Source organism: Panthera pardus, unplaced genomic scaffold (assembly GCF_024362965.1).
Source record: "Panthera pardus isolate Hobbes unplaced genomic scaffold, ASM2436296v1 HiC_scaffold_20, whole genome shotgun sequence".
NCBI classification, from domain to species: domain Eukaryota; kingdom Metazoa; phylum Chordata; class Mammalia; order Carnivora; family Felidae; genus Panthera; species Panthera pardus.
This window is the reverse complement of record NW_026526766.1, coordinates 9,770,564-9,786,411: the sequence shown is the minus strand read 5'-3', so window position 1 is coordinate 9,786,411 and position 15,848 is coordinate 9,770,564. Positions and strand designations below refer to the sequence as shown.

The 15,848-nt window shown below is 41.7% G+C and overlaps 1 long non-coding RNA gene across 1 annotated transcript in view; it reads left to right on the top strand.

Moving 5' to 3' along the window:
* LOC109275457 (uncharacterized) overlaps positions 1–15,848 on the top strand; it is a 285,664-nt gene that overhangs the window by 132,942 nt on the left and 136,874 nt on the right. Inside the window, exon 2 of the long non-coding RNA XR_002084151.2 lies at positions 985–1,096. This is a non-coding gene — a long non-coding RNA (uncharacterized LOC109275457). The remainder of the gene's footprint in view (positions 1–984; positions 1,097–15,848) is intronic.

The window sequence follows — 15,848 nt, the reverse complement described above, 5'->3', positions numbered from 1 at the left end:
AAGAAAATCTTTTTTTTTTTTATGACTAGTTATTTAAACTAAAAATCCTTAAAAAAAAAAAAAAGAGAGAGGTTAGAGAGGGAGAGAGCCAAAACATAAGAGACTCTTAAAAACTGAGAACAAACTGAGGGCTGATGGGGGGTGGGGGGGGGGGAGGGTGGGTGATGGGTATTGAGGAGGGCACCTTTTGGGGTGAGCACTGGGTGTTGTATGGAAACCAATTTGACAATAAATTTCATATATTGAAAAAAAATTAAAAAATAAACAAATAAAAATAAATAAACTAAAAATCCTTTTACAGATAAAAAAGGGGCCTTTTGGGTGTGATTAAACAAAAAAAATCATTAAAATATGTATTGATTCATTGATTCAATATGTGTCGAGTGATAACTCTGCCCCAGGCACAATTCCAGGTCATGGGTAATAGCCTACGGGAAGAAAAGTGCTAGAAACATACTAGGGATTTGAAAAATTGTCAAACTTCCCTCTACATCAGCTTCTGGCCTTCCCTCTACATCAGCTACTGGAGGTGATAGGGAGGGAAATGAGCGCTGTTGATAAATTACAACATTTTGCTGCGCCTGTAGTTTAATTAGGATCTTAGTTCAGAGGTGTATTCAAATGTGTAAACAGAAATCTCTGAACCAAAAACATCTTGAGTAATCTCAAAGAATGCACTTGCTCAAACTCGTATTGAGCCCGATTCCCTAAAAATGATTTCCCAGTCTAAGAAGGCTGACTAATTAAAAATGGTATATCTGCGTAAAAAGTATTAGTTTTGGTTGTAAGCGACAGAAACCGGTGCCAGATAGCTGAGTGGGGGAGGCAGAGGAAGATTTATTCTAAGGCTGTAGCAGTTTTCTCAGGAAATCCAAGGACGAGAATACAGCTGAACCTTAGGAATAAAATAAACGAAGACCTTGCTGTCAAAATCTCCTCTGTTTTCTCTTGTCTGTGTGTTGACTTCATTCTCTCCGTTTGCAGACGGGCTTTCCCAGCTCTGCCCTTCAGCTGGTCGGAAACCATGGCCATGGAAAGCCTCCTTTTTCGTTTGATACAGACCCTCAAGCCAAACAGATGGAGACTATCACTCAAGGTAAGAACTCTCATTTCTCTGACCCATATGGGGTTACAAGATCACCTCGGACCAGTCAACTGAGACTGGGTGGGTGGGTGGGGTCATATTCTAGAACTGGACCACCAGGAGCTCAGGGGTGGTTGGAAGTGGAGAAGGTAGGTGTTATGAAGGGGTGACCAAAAGGTCTTGGTGAGAAACTGTGCAGTCAACAGAGTAGTTGTCCACAGAAGTTAAAGCTATTTTGTCTACCTGTATTCATTTTACATTTAAAAAATTTGTGTGAAAAAATCTGGCAGTAAACCGGGATTGGCAAACTATGGTTTGCAGGCCACATCTGGCCTGTGGCCTGTTTTTGTAACTGCCTGTGAACAACATTTAAAAAGTATTGTTAAAGGGGTGCCTAGGTAGCGCAGTCAGTTAAGCATCCGACTCTTAACCTTGACTCAGGTCATGATTTCGCAGTTTGTGAGTTCGAGCCCCATGTCAGGTTCTGCACTGATGGTGTGGAGCCTGCTTGGCATTATCTCTGCCCCCTCTCTCTCTGCCCCTACCCAACTCATGCTTGCGTGCTCTCTCTCTCTCAAAATAAACTTAAAAAAATAAAATAAAAACACAATTTGCTTTCTAAAAGTAAACAGGAACATTGATATTATAGCAATTTTAATGTTTCAAAATTAAATTTAAAACATAGATTTTTTGGGGGCGCCTGGGTGACTCAGTCGGTTGAGCGGCCGACTTCAGCTCAGGTCATGATCTCACGGTCCGTGAGTTCAAGCCCTGCGTCGGGCTCTGTGCTGACAGCTCGGAGCCTGGATCCTGTTTCGGACTCTGTGTCTCCCTCTCTCTGACCCTCCCCCGTTCATGCTCTGTCTCTCTCTGTCTCAAAAATAAATAAACGTTAAAAAAAAATTAAAAAACAACAAAAAAAAACATAGATTTTTTTTAATACTTATTTATTTTTGAGAGAGAGAGAGAGACAGTGTGCCAGTGGGGGAAGGGCAGAGAGAGAGGGCGACACAGAATCTGAAGCAGGCTCCAGGCTCTGAGCCATCAGCACAGAGCCCGATGTGGGGCTCGAACTCACAAACTGCGAGATCATGACCTGAGCCAAAGTCGGATGCTTAACCGACTGAGCCACCCAGGCGCCCCTGACCATACATGTTTTGATGCCACATAAATGCCATAGATGCTGCTTTGAGTGCTTATAGTTCTTAATCAACAGAATAGTACAATCTGAGTATTGTAAGTACAGACTAAAATCTAAATGAATAGAGTGGTCCACTCTACATGATCACATTTTATCCAGAAACCATCCTGGTTTCAATCTCTCCCCTCTCATGTCCTCTCTTTCCCCTCGTATTTACATAAGCTTGTCTATACACCATCCACAAAGCCTTTGAGAGCATGTAAAGAGAAAAATGTATAGGCACAATCTGTGTTTATCTGTAACCATATTTTACATCACATACTGCCTACAAAAAAATCACCCTTGTAATATTTTTATCGGAAATAAAATCTAGGGGTGAAAAAGTATATCTTACTGACTTTATGGTACTTCATTTAACACCTACAGTAAGTACAAAGCCCCATTTGGAAAAGATCTTTCTGAAAGAGGGGTTATCTCATCAATCAAGCACTTCCTGTGTGTGTATTGTAAATAATAAATGTATGCCACATGTGTGGCTGGAGGAACAGGGAAAAAACTCTATTGGCATGCTGAGGAAATACAGCTAAAATAACTCCTACCAACGCAGTTCATTCCACTCAGCAAAAATTGGCCAAGCCAAATTCATCAATATTGATTTCAGGTTTCATCAGCAGGGACTTTTTGAGCAAGACTCTCTTAGTTACATTTTCCATTTGACATTTCTCATTAGACTCAAAGTGTTCACTGTGTATAAGTCTTTTCATGTAACTCAAAACTGAACTCATCAAGCAACCTTTCCAACAGAAAGAAGGAGTAGATGCATTTGCTTCTTGAAAAAGTAAATTTCTCTCTTTAGACAGTTGTCCTCTGTCAACCCAGAATCCTGGCTTCCTCATCATTCTTTCTTTTGGAGTTAAGATTTTATTTGTTTGTTTTTGTTTTTCATCAGTCACAAAGAAAGGTAATGTCTCTTGGCAGAGCAATATTGGAAATATCACGTGGCACTGATTCTGAGGAATCCCTCTGCTGGCTGTTTAAGGGAATATAATACTCTCGTCAGGGCTTTTGGAGTAAACCTCATTCTGTTCTCTTGGCTCCAGAATCTAGATCTGTTTGTACCTCTAAATGACTCTTGTTTTTCTGGAGCTCTCCATGTCCATAGGATGAAGAATAAATCACCAAGTAGTGCTCATGTGTTGAGATGGATGTTAAGTCAGGTTATATGTTATGCTCATCTTCCTGTTTTATACCCTCCTGACTCCTGCCTTTCTCCTAAGCAGTACCCATAGTTGTTATTTTGTACTCAGAATAAGTATTAGAAAAGAAGCAATAGTAAACTGAGAAATATAACTCCTTAAAAAGGGGGAATATTTTAAAAACTTACTTTACTTTAATGACAAAGATAACTTCTGTGTTTACAGTCATTCACCCCTCTCTGTTAAGAAGTCTATGTACATTGTTCCTGCCCCTTGGGATGTGGAGGTAGGCACTTGATCCAAATTAGGCCAGGTAGCTTTTTTGGATCCTGAAAATGTGAACCATGGACTGGAATGGTCAGGAGGCCATGACTCCTTGGAGGCGTGCTAGGAGTAAATTAGCTCATTAGAGAGAACTTCTGCATAGTTATCGAGACTCTAGGGATGTACTGGTGTCTGTCTCAAGGCTTCACTGTTCAACTGTTTCTTTGGTTTCAATGAATTACCTTCTGCTTGAATTTCTCAGAATTGATTTCTGTGGCTTGAAACAAAAACAGATATACTTATCTTATAGTAACTGGTTGTACATACAATATAATCAATTTATGACTTATTTCAATATTTTAGTATTGAATAAAAAATATTTTCATGTTTTTATTTGTTGGGAATGGAAAGAATGGAGTGATTGTGTAAATATTCATGAACTGAAAATGATTGTATGGTTCAAGTTGTCATGCACTTTACTGGGGCTGGGTCTTTTGCAACTGTAGAACACTTCCAATCAAAATCAGAATATTTTTAAGGTACAATTTGCTGAGATTTATGATGACTTTCATGCAAACCAGCAGAATTTGCACTTTGCAGCTCCTTAACATTCCCGGATCATTCTGAATCTGTAATCCCCTGCTCAGTAATTGGGATGGCTCTAGGTGCTGTATGTATGTTAACCTAGACTCAAAATCCTATGTAAGCAAACAGAGGAGTGTGAGAGAAGGGTACACTTGGGTTTACCTTTGGGGTAAACCTCATGTATCCATCAATGAAACCTCATGTTTTTTGTTAGGGAGTTTACTTTCCACAAACAGTTGTTCATTTTCTTCTCTTTCACTATACTTATATATGAGATGTGATTGTATGAAATATTCTTACGGTAAGGTCTGTGTCTTACTCAGCTGTGTCCCTCATGGCACATGATTCTTGGTGCACAGGGGATTGACACAATGAATGAATGAATGTTGAACAAATAAATATATATACCTGCTGTGTTTGTATATGTTTGTGTTTATATATTATAAAACACAAAGCATCACACCTCAATTGATATATTACTTGAGGTCCAAAAAATTTTATGAAAAGAGAATTCTTGTCAGTTGAATTGAATTTGAAGTGGGTCAAGGTCAAGTGTTATTTCAAAGAGTTTCTTTATGACTCCTTTTATGGTGGAAATAATCATCTCCAGGGAATCCTTTCGGTAGTTTGGGTTATCATGTCACAGCTTTGCTTATATCAAAGTACAGGGGTAAATACTTCTCATGTAGACCACGTAACTTACCTGAATGTGATTCTCGCTGCCCAGGGCTCAGGTTTGCATTTAGTAAAAATTAAGAGCAGGAGTTGGGGAGGTAGAGGAGCAGTCCACCCAGCAAGGGAGGGGCCTGCAGGGGATTTATTGATCAATTAACAATCCATATCCAAAGCCAGATGGTAGGACCACCAGAGTTGCTTTAACTTTTCATCTTAATGTATTTATAGACCCACAGAACATGTTTCATAGTAAGGAAGTCTTAAAGCAAAATGGAAAGAATTTTAACATAGATGGTGGGTATTTTGACATGTAAAATCTAGCCACCACACTTATATTGATCAGATTTGACTATATGTTTTACATAAGTTGGATTCCTAGTTATTTTGTGTTCTCTCACAATGGAAATGAATGTCCTAATTGTGAAACCTGGAGTTCCCTTTGAATCCCTCATAAAAATGAGGGTACTAGTCAAATGTATCCTACTTTAAAAAATAGATTTGAAATCATTGCAGCCTTCTGTTAATAAGAAGATGTTAATTGAACCCAGTGGCTTAAAAGTACCACTGTGTAGATATTTTGAGAGGGGATTTTAATTATCACAATATCCAGTGAGATTAAAAACGGGAAGTTCTTTTTAGGGAAATGGAAATGTGACCTATTTGCGAGGGAAACTTCAGAACATACAATGTTTTCCTGCCTCCTGTAGGAACATGACCTTTTGGAACCCTTTTACATGGATATCATTTATTCCTTTTAAATATTCCTTTTTTTTCAAGCTTTTTGGTTTCATGCCCAACACCAATTAATGATGTCTCTGAAAAGATGAGGCACACTGAGTGATGGGGCCACATGCACTGCTGTGACCTAGAGATTGTTTTAATGACACATTGACACTCAGTGTAGAGATGAACCTTGTTGCTTTTGAAGGATGACATTCCCTCATGCCTGGGCAGAGTTTGGATAATCTTTGAGATTCCTGCCCTGAAGATTAAATTAAGATCCTAGAGCAACCTTTGGGAAGATCATTTTTATCGCTTGTAAATTAATGATTATATTCATTTCCTGGGGATGCCATAAGAAAATACCACAACCTGGGTGGCTTCAAGTGACCAAAATGTATTCGGTCACCGGGGCGGAGGCAGGAGGTCTGAAATTGAGGTGAGGACAGGGTGTGTTCCTTCAGAGGGCCTGGAGGGAGAGTCTTCTCTGTGCCTCTCTCCTAGCTTCTGGTTGTTGATGGCAATCCTTGGTGGCTTTTGGCATGCAGCCTCATAGCTCCAATCTCTCTGTCCTTATTTGACATTCTCCCTGGGTCTTCATACTGTCTTCTTTTAGAGACAACGCCCATATTGCATTAAGGACTCACCCTACTCCAGGATGACTTCATCTTAACTAATTACATCTGCCATGACCCTCTTTCCACAAAAGATCACAATTTGATGTACTGGGGCTTAGGACTTCAGCATATCTTTTTTTTTTTTTTTTTCTAAGCTTATTTATTTATTTTGAGAGAGAGAGAGAGAGAGAACCCGTGTGTTCAAGTATGCAAGTCGGGGAGGGGCAGAGAGAGGGAGAGAGAATCCCCAGAAGGCTCAACACACTGTCAGTGCAGAGCCTGACATGGGACTCAATCCCATGAACTGGGGGGTCTTGACCTGAGCCAAAATCAAGTCTGATGCTTAACTGACTGAGCCACCCAGCTGTCCCCAGCATATCTTTTGAGTTGACAGAATTCAACCCACAACACTAATTATTTGTAGTGATTTTTAAAATATTTTTTAATGTTGGTGTATTTTTGAGAGAGAAAGGGAGCGTGAGAGAGAGTGAGCACAAGTGGGGGAGGGGCAGAGAGAAAGAGGGAGACACAGAATCTGAAGCAGGATCCAGGCTCTGAGCTATCAGCACAGTGCCCAAAGCAGGGCTTGAACCCACAAACAGTGAGATCATGACCTGAGTTGGGTCAGTCAGTTAAGTCGGATGCTTAACCGACCGAGTCACCCAGGTGCCCCTGTAATGATTTTTTAAAGAAGTGAGAGATTGCTTTTTGATCTATTATGGGAGTATAATTGCTTGATGACCTGGAGTCCAGGGGTGGGGGCTGAGTATCTCTTCGCTAGCCCACTTTGGAGGTTTTCCATAGAAAGAAGAGAGCCTTTTAATGTACTCCAGGTACCTCCTTCAAGTTAAGTCTGCCTCACCACGGACTTCCTGGAATCCTAGACATGGACACTGCACAAGGCCTAGAGGACATCTTGTCCTGTGCTTTTCAAAGCAATGAGTCCTTCATCAAGCTTTTGGGGGCACTTAATTGTTAAATAGAGGAAGGCTGAGCTGCTTTCCTAGATGCAGTGGTGAAGATGACAGAGCCCATTATGCATCTGTTCCCTCAACTTAAAACCCTTGAGGCACCTCCACAGGCTTTGCATTCGAATCAACTGATCATCTTTTTAGTAATTGAGATTCCCCAGTCCTCCCTCTTCCTAGACCTACTAAGTCAATGTCAAAGGTGGAAGATTATGAGTATGGACTGTGAGCATACATCCCTCATGATTCTTAACGCTTACTAAGGTTTAACAGCCTTTTCCCTAAAAACTTCGCAGAGCACAGTTAAAACCCCCCTCTGATCCCCTTGGAGATGAAGAGACTGAGAAACGGACCAGCTGAGGACTGAAGGCCGCCAAGGCTGGAAACCATAGTTTACCCACCCTCTCCCATGCCCCTGGCGTCCAGCCTCTTTGCAAGTTCTATACAAGAGGCAGTTCTTTATTTTTTTTTTTTTGTATTTAGAGTAGGGGAGAAACTCCACCTCTGAACTCTTCCAGAACATTTCCCACACATTACTTATCAACAGAAGGTATTTATTTCTTTATTTTGAGGGTGAAAAGTAAATCTGTTACCCATGTTTTCACCTCATAGAACACTGTATTCTCCAGGGTCAGCATTTAGGCATCTTGTAAAAATCGATTTCCAAAAGCTAATGGTTTCATTGGGGAGGTGAGGATTTTGGTTCTCAGCCTTTTCTTCTAACTAATGGCTCAATAACAAGACTGAAGTCATTCGGGACCGAAAGGAATTTCCAATGATGAAGGAGCATCTTAATAAGAAATGAGTGGGATAGTGCCGTAACCCTGAAGTCTTGGCACTTTCAGCCTTGTAAACCTGACGAAGTTCATGAAAGCAGCCTTTGTACCTCGCTTGGCACCACGTGCGAGTAAGATCCCAGATTTCTCATGAACTGAAGCGACAGGGGTGATGGATCTGATCGTGTGAGGTGACACACACCAGGCCTTGGAACTGCCTGTAAACGGAGGTCCCTTTTAGCATTCAGGATTGAAGCTTGGGCAGGCGAAGTCAAAGGAACTCCATTTCTTCCCCCCCTCCCCTTCTCTTTTTGGTTGGTTGGTTGAGCCACGCATTGCAAATTGGAAGTGGTTGAGAGAAGGAGGACTATATTTCCACTAAGTATAGGTATAACTTGAGTTTGTAGCAGAAGGTGAAATAAGACAGGACCATCAAACCTCATGATTTTCAACAGTTGGAATCCTCTTTTGCATCCTGCTGGGATGTGTGTGTACCGGCTTAGTGCTAGGGAATTAGTGAATGTTTCCATGCTGTAGCTCTTTTTACATTTCTTGCTTGTTGAGAAATGGCCCATTGTTCTCATGGAATATGGGCCAATTCTTTTAAGATTCAACATCGTACCAGGTCGCGGTAGCTGCCCACGTGCCTATTTCTAAAGAAGCAGTTGTTCTCATAGGGTCTGGGCATGAGCTAGAGAGAAAGGTTTTCTTTTTATCTTCCTGCCTGAAACAAATAAAGCTGCACTCTTCTGATAGCAGTGCCACCTGGCACCCTCTCAGAGACGGATGTTCCACTTGATGACCCATTTGTGACACAGAGAACAGAGCTGCTCCGTGTCTCGAGACGCTCATGTCCACATGGTGAGCGCGCTTCTCTGTGGGCTGGCGTCTAACGGGTAGCAGCACTGGCTACATAATTTATGGGGCTCCTTGTTCAAAAAGCAGGAAACAGTTGTCACTAAAAGAACTAAAACAGAAAGCTTTTCCTTTCCTTCCATGGGTTTTCTCTTGATAAGTCATGTTCTTTTTGATTTGCTATTGAACATCATCTTAAGTAAAGTAAAATACAATTTTAAATTATTTGCATGAGTTTTACCAGTTCTATTGTCCAATGTCAGTTTTAAATGTAAATTTATGAGCATTTAACTCAGATGCAGAATCACTGAAATTGCCCAGTGCATATGTGGGAGCCCCCGCGTGCATCTGTCTTTCATTCTTACCAGAACAGTGGGACTGGTGCGTGATACTAACTCAGTTGTTTTTGATTCACCTGCATTGTACTAACAAATTCCACCTGTGCTCACTGGAGAGGCAGGAAGAATTGAAAGGAAAAGGAGCAATGGGCTGCCCTAACCTTGCCTTTTCCTGTGCCTCCATTTTCAGCATAAGCGTTTGGCAATCCGGGAAAGTTGCTTGGGTATGAAAATATGGATAGCATTCCTTGGGAGTTCTTGTTTCTTCGAAAACCATTGCATTCTTTCTGTGCTTGAAGCAAATTCTGAAGAGGAGAGGAAAACATGGCCTCTCTGAGGTGTCCCTGTGGCTACTTAACACACATACGTGAAACTCGCTCGGAGTGTCACTGGACTCCCATGCAGTACAAGTCCACCAGAATCGTGTGCTCATAGGGCAGTGCAAATGCTTTATGTGACTGAGACAGAATGCATATTTCCCAGATCTCTTCTCTGTTCAGATGCCTGCTCCATTGTCCTATGATAACTCAGTTACAAAACAAGTTCAGAGAAAAAACTACTAGGAATTTCAAGATGGTGACAGTAGAGCTTTATGCCAAGTATGGGGCCCTTCTGAGGGCAGGGACTTCTGTGACTGCATCGGTCACACCTCCACGAAGCTAGCCTTGATGGGAAATGAGAATCAGAGAGTGTTTGGCAAGCATGAAATAAAGACCAAAGATTTTTGGAGAACTTAAGTGACCACTGTGGAGAGTTAAGACCAGGACAAGTCCTGGCACAAATGACATTGAAGTCTCAGCTCAGATGTCACCTTCTCAGGGAGGTTTTCTGTGACCACTCAATCTAAAGCAACTCTCCTCAGTCATTCTTTATTATGGCAGTGGTTCTCCAATGTTATTGTCTTTGCTGGGTCATGTGTCTAAAGTGTCTGACTGGAAAGTCTTGAGGGAAGCCTGAGAGTTTGTTTTTCTAATGAGTTCCCAGGAGACACTGAGACTGCTGATTCAGAGACCAAACTTTGAGAACAACTACTCTATTTCATTACTCTGCTTTATTTTTCCTACAGAAAACATCTGGAAGTTGTATTTGTATTTATTTGCTTGTTTATTGTCTGTTTCCACCACATGAAATTAAGTTCAAGAAGAGCAGAAATTTAGTCTGTTATGTTCACTACTATACTTTAGGGCTTGGAGTATGCGTAACTTGTGATAGGTCCTCAGTAACTATTTATTGAGTCCAGACGTGAATACATGACTTGAAGCTTAGTGAGTGAGAGGTTATTAGATGGTGGCGATTGGGGTAGGGTTGGACCAAAGAAACACTTGTACCTATGCCCAGGTAGAAGGTATTGCTGGTCACATTTGCTTCTAGGCAAATAAAATGCAAAGTTGCAAATCTAGGGGCAGGGAGCAGTAATCCTGAAACATAATGTTAGGGAACCCAACTGGATAATTTAAATGGTGGAAATAGAAGGAGCATTATAATTTCCTTTCAGGTTTGTGTATTTGGCCATGGCTATAACAGAATGGTATGCAAGGGTCCCTCTTGGCCATAGGTGGATTCTAGAGGCTCAGCAGCTCTGTTGTGACAGATCCTTGTATGGCTTTTGGTTTACCAGAAACAAATGTTCAAGCTAGACCACATGTTATAAGCTCCCCAGCCTTACTACTGATGTGTTTATGAACTGAGATGAGCAAGGTGATTTTCCATGATAATCCCATGAAGTATGACCATGACTTTCCCAGATGTCCCATCTGGAGGCTGGAATACTCTGACTCTGCAGCCCTAGGAAAACCTGGAGACTTTCAGGGCTAGTGAGCTGGTGACACTGGTGACACCCCATACTTAAACATATAATCCTTGAGCCACTGAGCTGCCTCAGCCCTCCATGTCTTAGCAGTCACCCAGCAGTTTGGTCAGCATCACCTGATCCTCTGTTCTCCCTGCATTTTTCTTTAAAAAATAGATTTTCATGTCATTTAGAATACCCCTTTCAGCTACCTTTCACATAGCTTTGACAGAAGTAGTTTCTGAGGTGAAAAGTTCCCAAAAGAGTCCTAAAAGCAGAAGGCAGCAACTACGCATCAGGTCCAACAGGAGGAGGGAGAACCCACTCCACCACAGACACCTGAGTGTGTGTGGGACAGGAGTGGGCCCAGTGCTTGGCCACAGTCAGGGCAGGTCGCGGTGCTGGGCAGTCTGCAGAAGTGCTTCAGCCTCTTGGCAAGAAGTTCATGTTGGTGGTTCTCAAACCCTGGTGTGTTAGAATGACTTCTGCCCCCAGCCTCTAGAGACTCTCAGGCACTGGTCTGGGGAAGTGGGTGCGTTACTCAGCGTGGTCTTTGGTAAGGAGTGCCACAGACTAGATGACTTCTTTGGTAGACACTTGTTTACATCACAGCTCTGGGGCTGGAAGATGGAGATGAGGTGTCAGCAGGGGTCCCTGTCCTCTCCCTCCATCTTCATGTGGTCTGTCCTTTGTGCTTGTCTGTGTCCTAGCCTGCTCTGAAGAGGATGCGGGTCATGTTGGATTACATCCCACTGGATCAAATTTAACCTTAATTACTTTTTTAAAGACCCACTTATTAAATAGTCATATTCTGAGGCACTGGAGGTTAGGACTTCAATGTAGGAATTTGGTGGGGATGCAATTTAGTCTGTAACAGGTAGAGCTTGGGGGAAGCTGTATTTCCAGCTCTGTCTCCAGGTCATTTTGATATAGCCAGGCTTGTGGCCAGTGTTTTGTGGCCACTGCAGACACCTGCTACATCTGGAGCCCTGTCCACTGGCACAGTGCTCATTTTTCTCCTTTGCAAATGAGACCTTCTCTGCCAAGCCAACTGATTTTCAATGGGATTGTAACAAATGCACTCCGGAAGGACTCGGTAACTCAATACTTTGCTGCCTGCAAATATAATCTGGGTTCACCTGTGGCTGGACTTTTGGGTGTCAACCCGGAGACATTTCATTTCCATTCCCCTATGTCCTCACAAGCAAAACAGGTTTGGTATTTGCAGGAAAATGTGAATCTGAAGACAGATTATGAGTAAAGCTTAGGGTGCTGGAAAATGGATCAGATGTAAACCTAATTGCCTATAATTTATTTTCTGTGGCTGCAATTTGGTCTGCTCTCCAAAAATCCTCATTAAATCTTAAACTTCAGGATATATCCCCCTGTCCCCTAAGGAAGCAGTACGGCGCTAATAAGCATTTGCCTGAAAAGTCAATCTTCAGTATATATTTCTCTCCAATAAGCCCTTCCTTTCTGCCAACTGTCAAAACTGTCTGTACAAATGCAGATAACTCATCTATAGTGGGAGCCATTTTCTCTACATGTTTGTGTTTTGGGGTGGGGGGTGTGGAGTTGAGGTGGGTTTAACTTTAAGAACATACTTTACTTGCCATTTCTTGAGTTTATGAAGTGATAAATCTTGTCCCAAGTGGAGATAATATTTTCATTAGAATTTTGTGGGGCAAGAGCATTTTTTGAAACATGCCTTCTTGCATCCCAGGGTAGTAAGAACCATACATTTTCTTGTCTGATCCTGCTATATTGACAGCAGCGGCTTCAATATCACAACCTAAATACTATACATAATTCACAATTTGTGTAGGAAACTAAGCTTCAGCCATCCTCAATTTCATTTTAGAACAGAAGAAGGCCTAGACACATGGGCTATACCACCCTTGTAGAGGGTTTGGAACAGTGTGGGGATGTATTGTCGTCTTTAGAACATCTGGGGGTCATTCCTGGAATTTAATGGTGGGAAGCAGAGAAGTGAGACATCCCTACAATATTCAGAACATTTTCACAGAACCAAAACTGATGCACCAAAAATGCTTTTAATAACCCTTTTGAGAGGCACTGGTGGATATCAAAGAATGAGCTTTAGTAACAGCAAAGATGGAAGGAAAATTGATGTGGTGCCTCCCTTTACTGCTTCCAGTCCTGAAGACTAAATGGAAAGACTAAATGGAAAGGCTGCCTTGGCTTGTTCCACCTAAATTGTTTGGGAAGTGAGCCAGTGCAGAACAAGTGAGCAGAGCGTGGCTGCCTTTCCCACAAGGGGGTCCTGCCTGGTCCGGGTTTTCTGCAGAACCTGTAAGCCGAGGCAATGCCCCTGAACTTTAGTGCGGCTGGACTAGGAGAGAGGTGAGGCCGCCTGAATGTGTGTGCACCCCACCCACAGAGAAATGTGGTGAAGGCAAGTAAGAGGGACAGGAAGTATGGCACTGGGTGGCCAGAGGAACAGAAGTTCTAGAACTTGCCTGAAAGAACAGAAGAGTTGGCATGGATGGAATGAGGTGCGTGGATGGCATCAAAGAACTATTCTTCCTTCTCTTTTGAATTTTATATTATATCAATTCACTTAACTACATGACTTCCTCAGTTCCTCAGCTTTGTCCTCAAAGGATAGGGGTTTGTCTATGACGCAGTTTTTTTGTTTTTTTTTTAAAAGAATTTCTCCTGCAATGGACTCTATTTTTACCCTTAAAATAAAGTCATGAACTTTTGGTTAATTCCACACACTGTCGCTTTTAATGAGAGTGAATTTTTTTTGTAAATTCACTTTGTTTCTGTCAGAGTTATTGTACATGACCATTTAAAGCAAAAATTGTCTTTGTAAGCATCCAGTTGGTTAATTGTAGTAGGACACTCCAAATACGTTTTGAAAAGAATCCTTCCCAAAGGTGACAAAGTTGAAATTAGGATAATTTCTCCACTAATAAAAAGTATATATTATTTCTATAACTTTAGGCTCAAGAATATTCTTATTTTTGCAGTGGTGGATGGCTGGCGGTATGAGAACGACATTAATTGCTTCTTATGGAAGCAGTCATTTCAGCTTAAAATGTTATAATTAAGGAATGTCAAAAACCTAAATATTATCAGAGATTTCTATTTTGTGTGTGTAGCTAACTCTGAATATTATTTTTTTCCTTTGTGTAAAAAAAATTTCTTTTAATGTTTATTCATTTTTGAGAGAGAGGGAGAGACAGAACACAAGTCGGGGAGGGGTCAAGAGAGAGGGAGACACAGAATCAGAAGCAGGCTCCAGGCTCTGAGCTGTTAGCACAGAGCCCAATGCGGGGCTCGAACCCATGGAACTGTGAGATCATGACTGGAGCCGAAGTCAGAGGCTTAACTGACTGAGCCACCTAGGCACCCCTATTTTTTTCCTTTGTGAAGAAAAAATGTTTTATTGGATCTAAATCTTTTGACCTCAAGAGGAATAAATACATTCAACTATTTAATTTCACAAACGTTTATCCTGAATCTAGTGTGTTTAAAGTAGTCTTCTGTGTGCATTGGAAATGTCAAAGTTAATAAGACATATACTTAACCCCTACCTGTTAGGGGATAGAGACATGAACTTCCATGGCTGGAATGTATGGCAGGCTGTGATCCACACTGCAATAGACATATGGGGAAGAAATGAGTGCTGTGAGGTGGGCACTTAGTCAATGGATATGTATTCAGCATTGGCTAAGCCAGAGTCTCTCCTAAGTAGTGGGAATACAGTGGCCAGCAAGGCAGATACTATTCTTGCTCTTTTGGAGCATCTAGGGTACAGAGGGCATATGTGTCTAGAAGTGACTAATTCTGGCTGGGGTCATGAGGGGCGATAACATTGCAAAGACCATTTTTGGGATTGGTTGGTAGGATCTCAACATGTAGAAATATCAAGGGAAAAGGATTCTGGACACAGAGCAGAAACTCAGAGAAGAGACTTTGGAGAGTGTATTTGGAAATGGAAAGTTAGTTCTAGACACTGGATTCACTGAAAACTGTTTCCATGTTGTGAGAGATTCCTGGTGAGCACATTTTACTTACCATCTCATGAATCACAAAGTGACAAACATTTCTTAATGGCTGGAAGTATTTCCCATTAAATTTTGTAAGGCAAACGTTTTTCCCCCTTCCTGTTGTGGCCAGTCCTCAAAGGTTTGGAGAATTTTGACCAGGAGAATACTATGATCATATCTGAGACTTAATAGTTGTGGCAATAGGGCTGTTTAAGAAATATCATTAGTAGCCTGATCTGTCCCCTCTCAACCTCCAATTGACAGGCCAGGGTAGACCTATCATTCACAGGCATTAAGCAATAGGTAATCAAGTTGGTGGTGTAGCAAGTAAATATGAATGGGGCCAATCAAAGTCTTGTTTTTGTGAACTTAATCTCTAAGATGGAAATTTGCTAGTTAGCCATGTAACTGATGGCAAAAGGTGTCCAGGAGGTTGAGTCTGAACCAATAAAATTCAAAATTCTCTGTGAGCCTTGCCCACTCCCCAAAAAAGGGAGAAGCTGGTAATGAAGAGAAGCTAGAAAGCTAGAAGAGAGAATTGGAAAGTGCCGGTAAATAGAGAAGGGCAGTCACTCTGTGTGAGAAGATGCCGTGACACCAAGAGCAAGTTAGGTTCATGGTCATGAGAGTGAGAGGCAATAGCTGGGAAACCCACCAGGGCAGGGTGTCTGTGTCTCAGTCTTTCGTGGATTGGGGGATGGGAGGTTTATGAAGAAGGAAAAGCTAATAGGACTCTGAGATTTCAAGACCGTGATTGGAAGGGTGGTGTTAGGTCTCAGGCATAAGGGAATTTTGTAGAAGCAGAAGGTGCTGACTTCTGG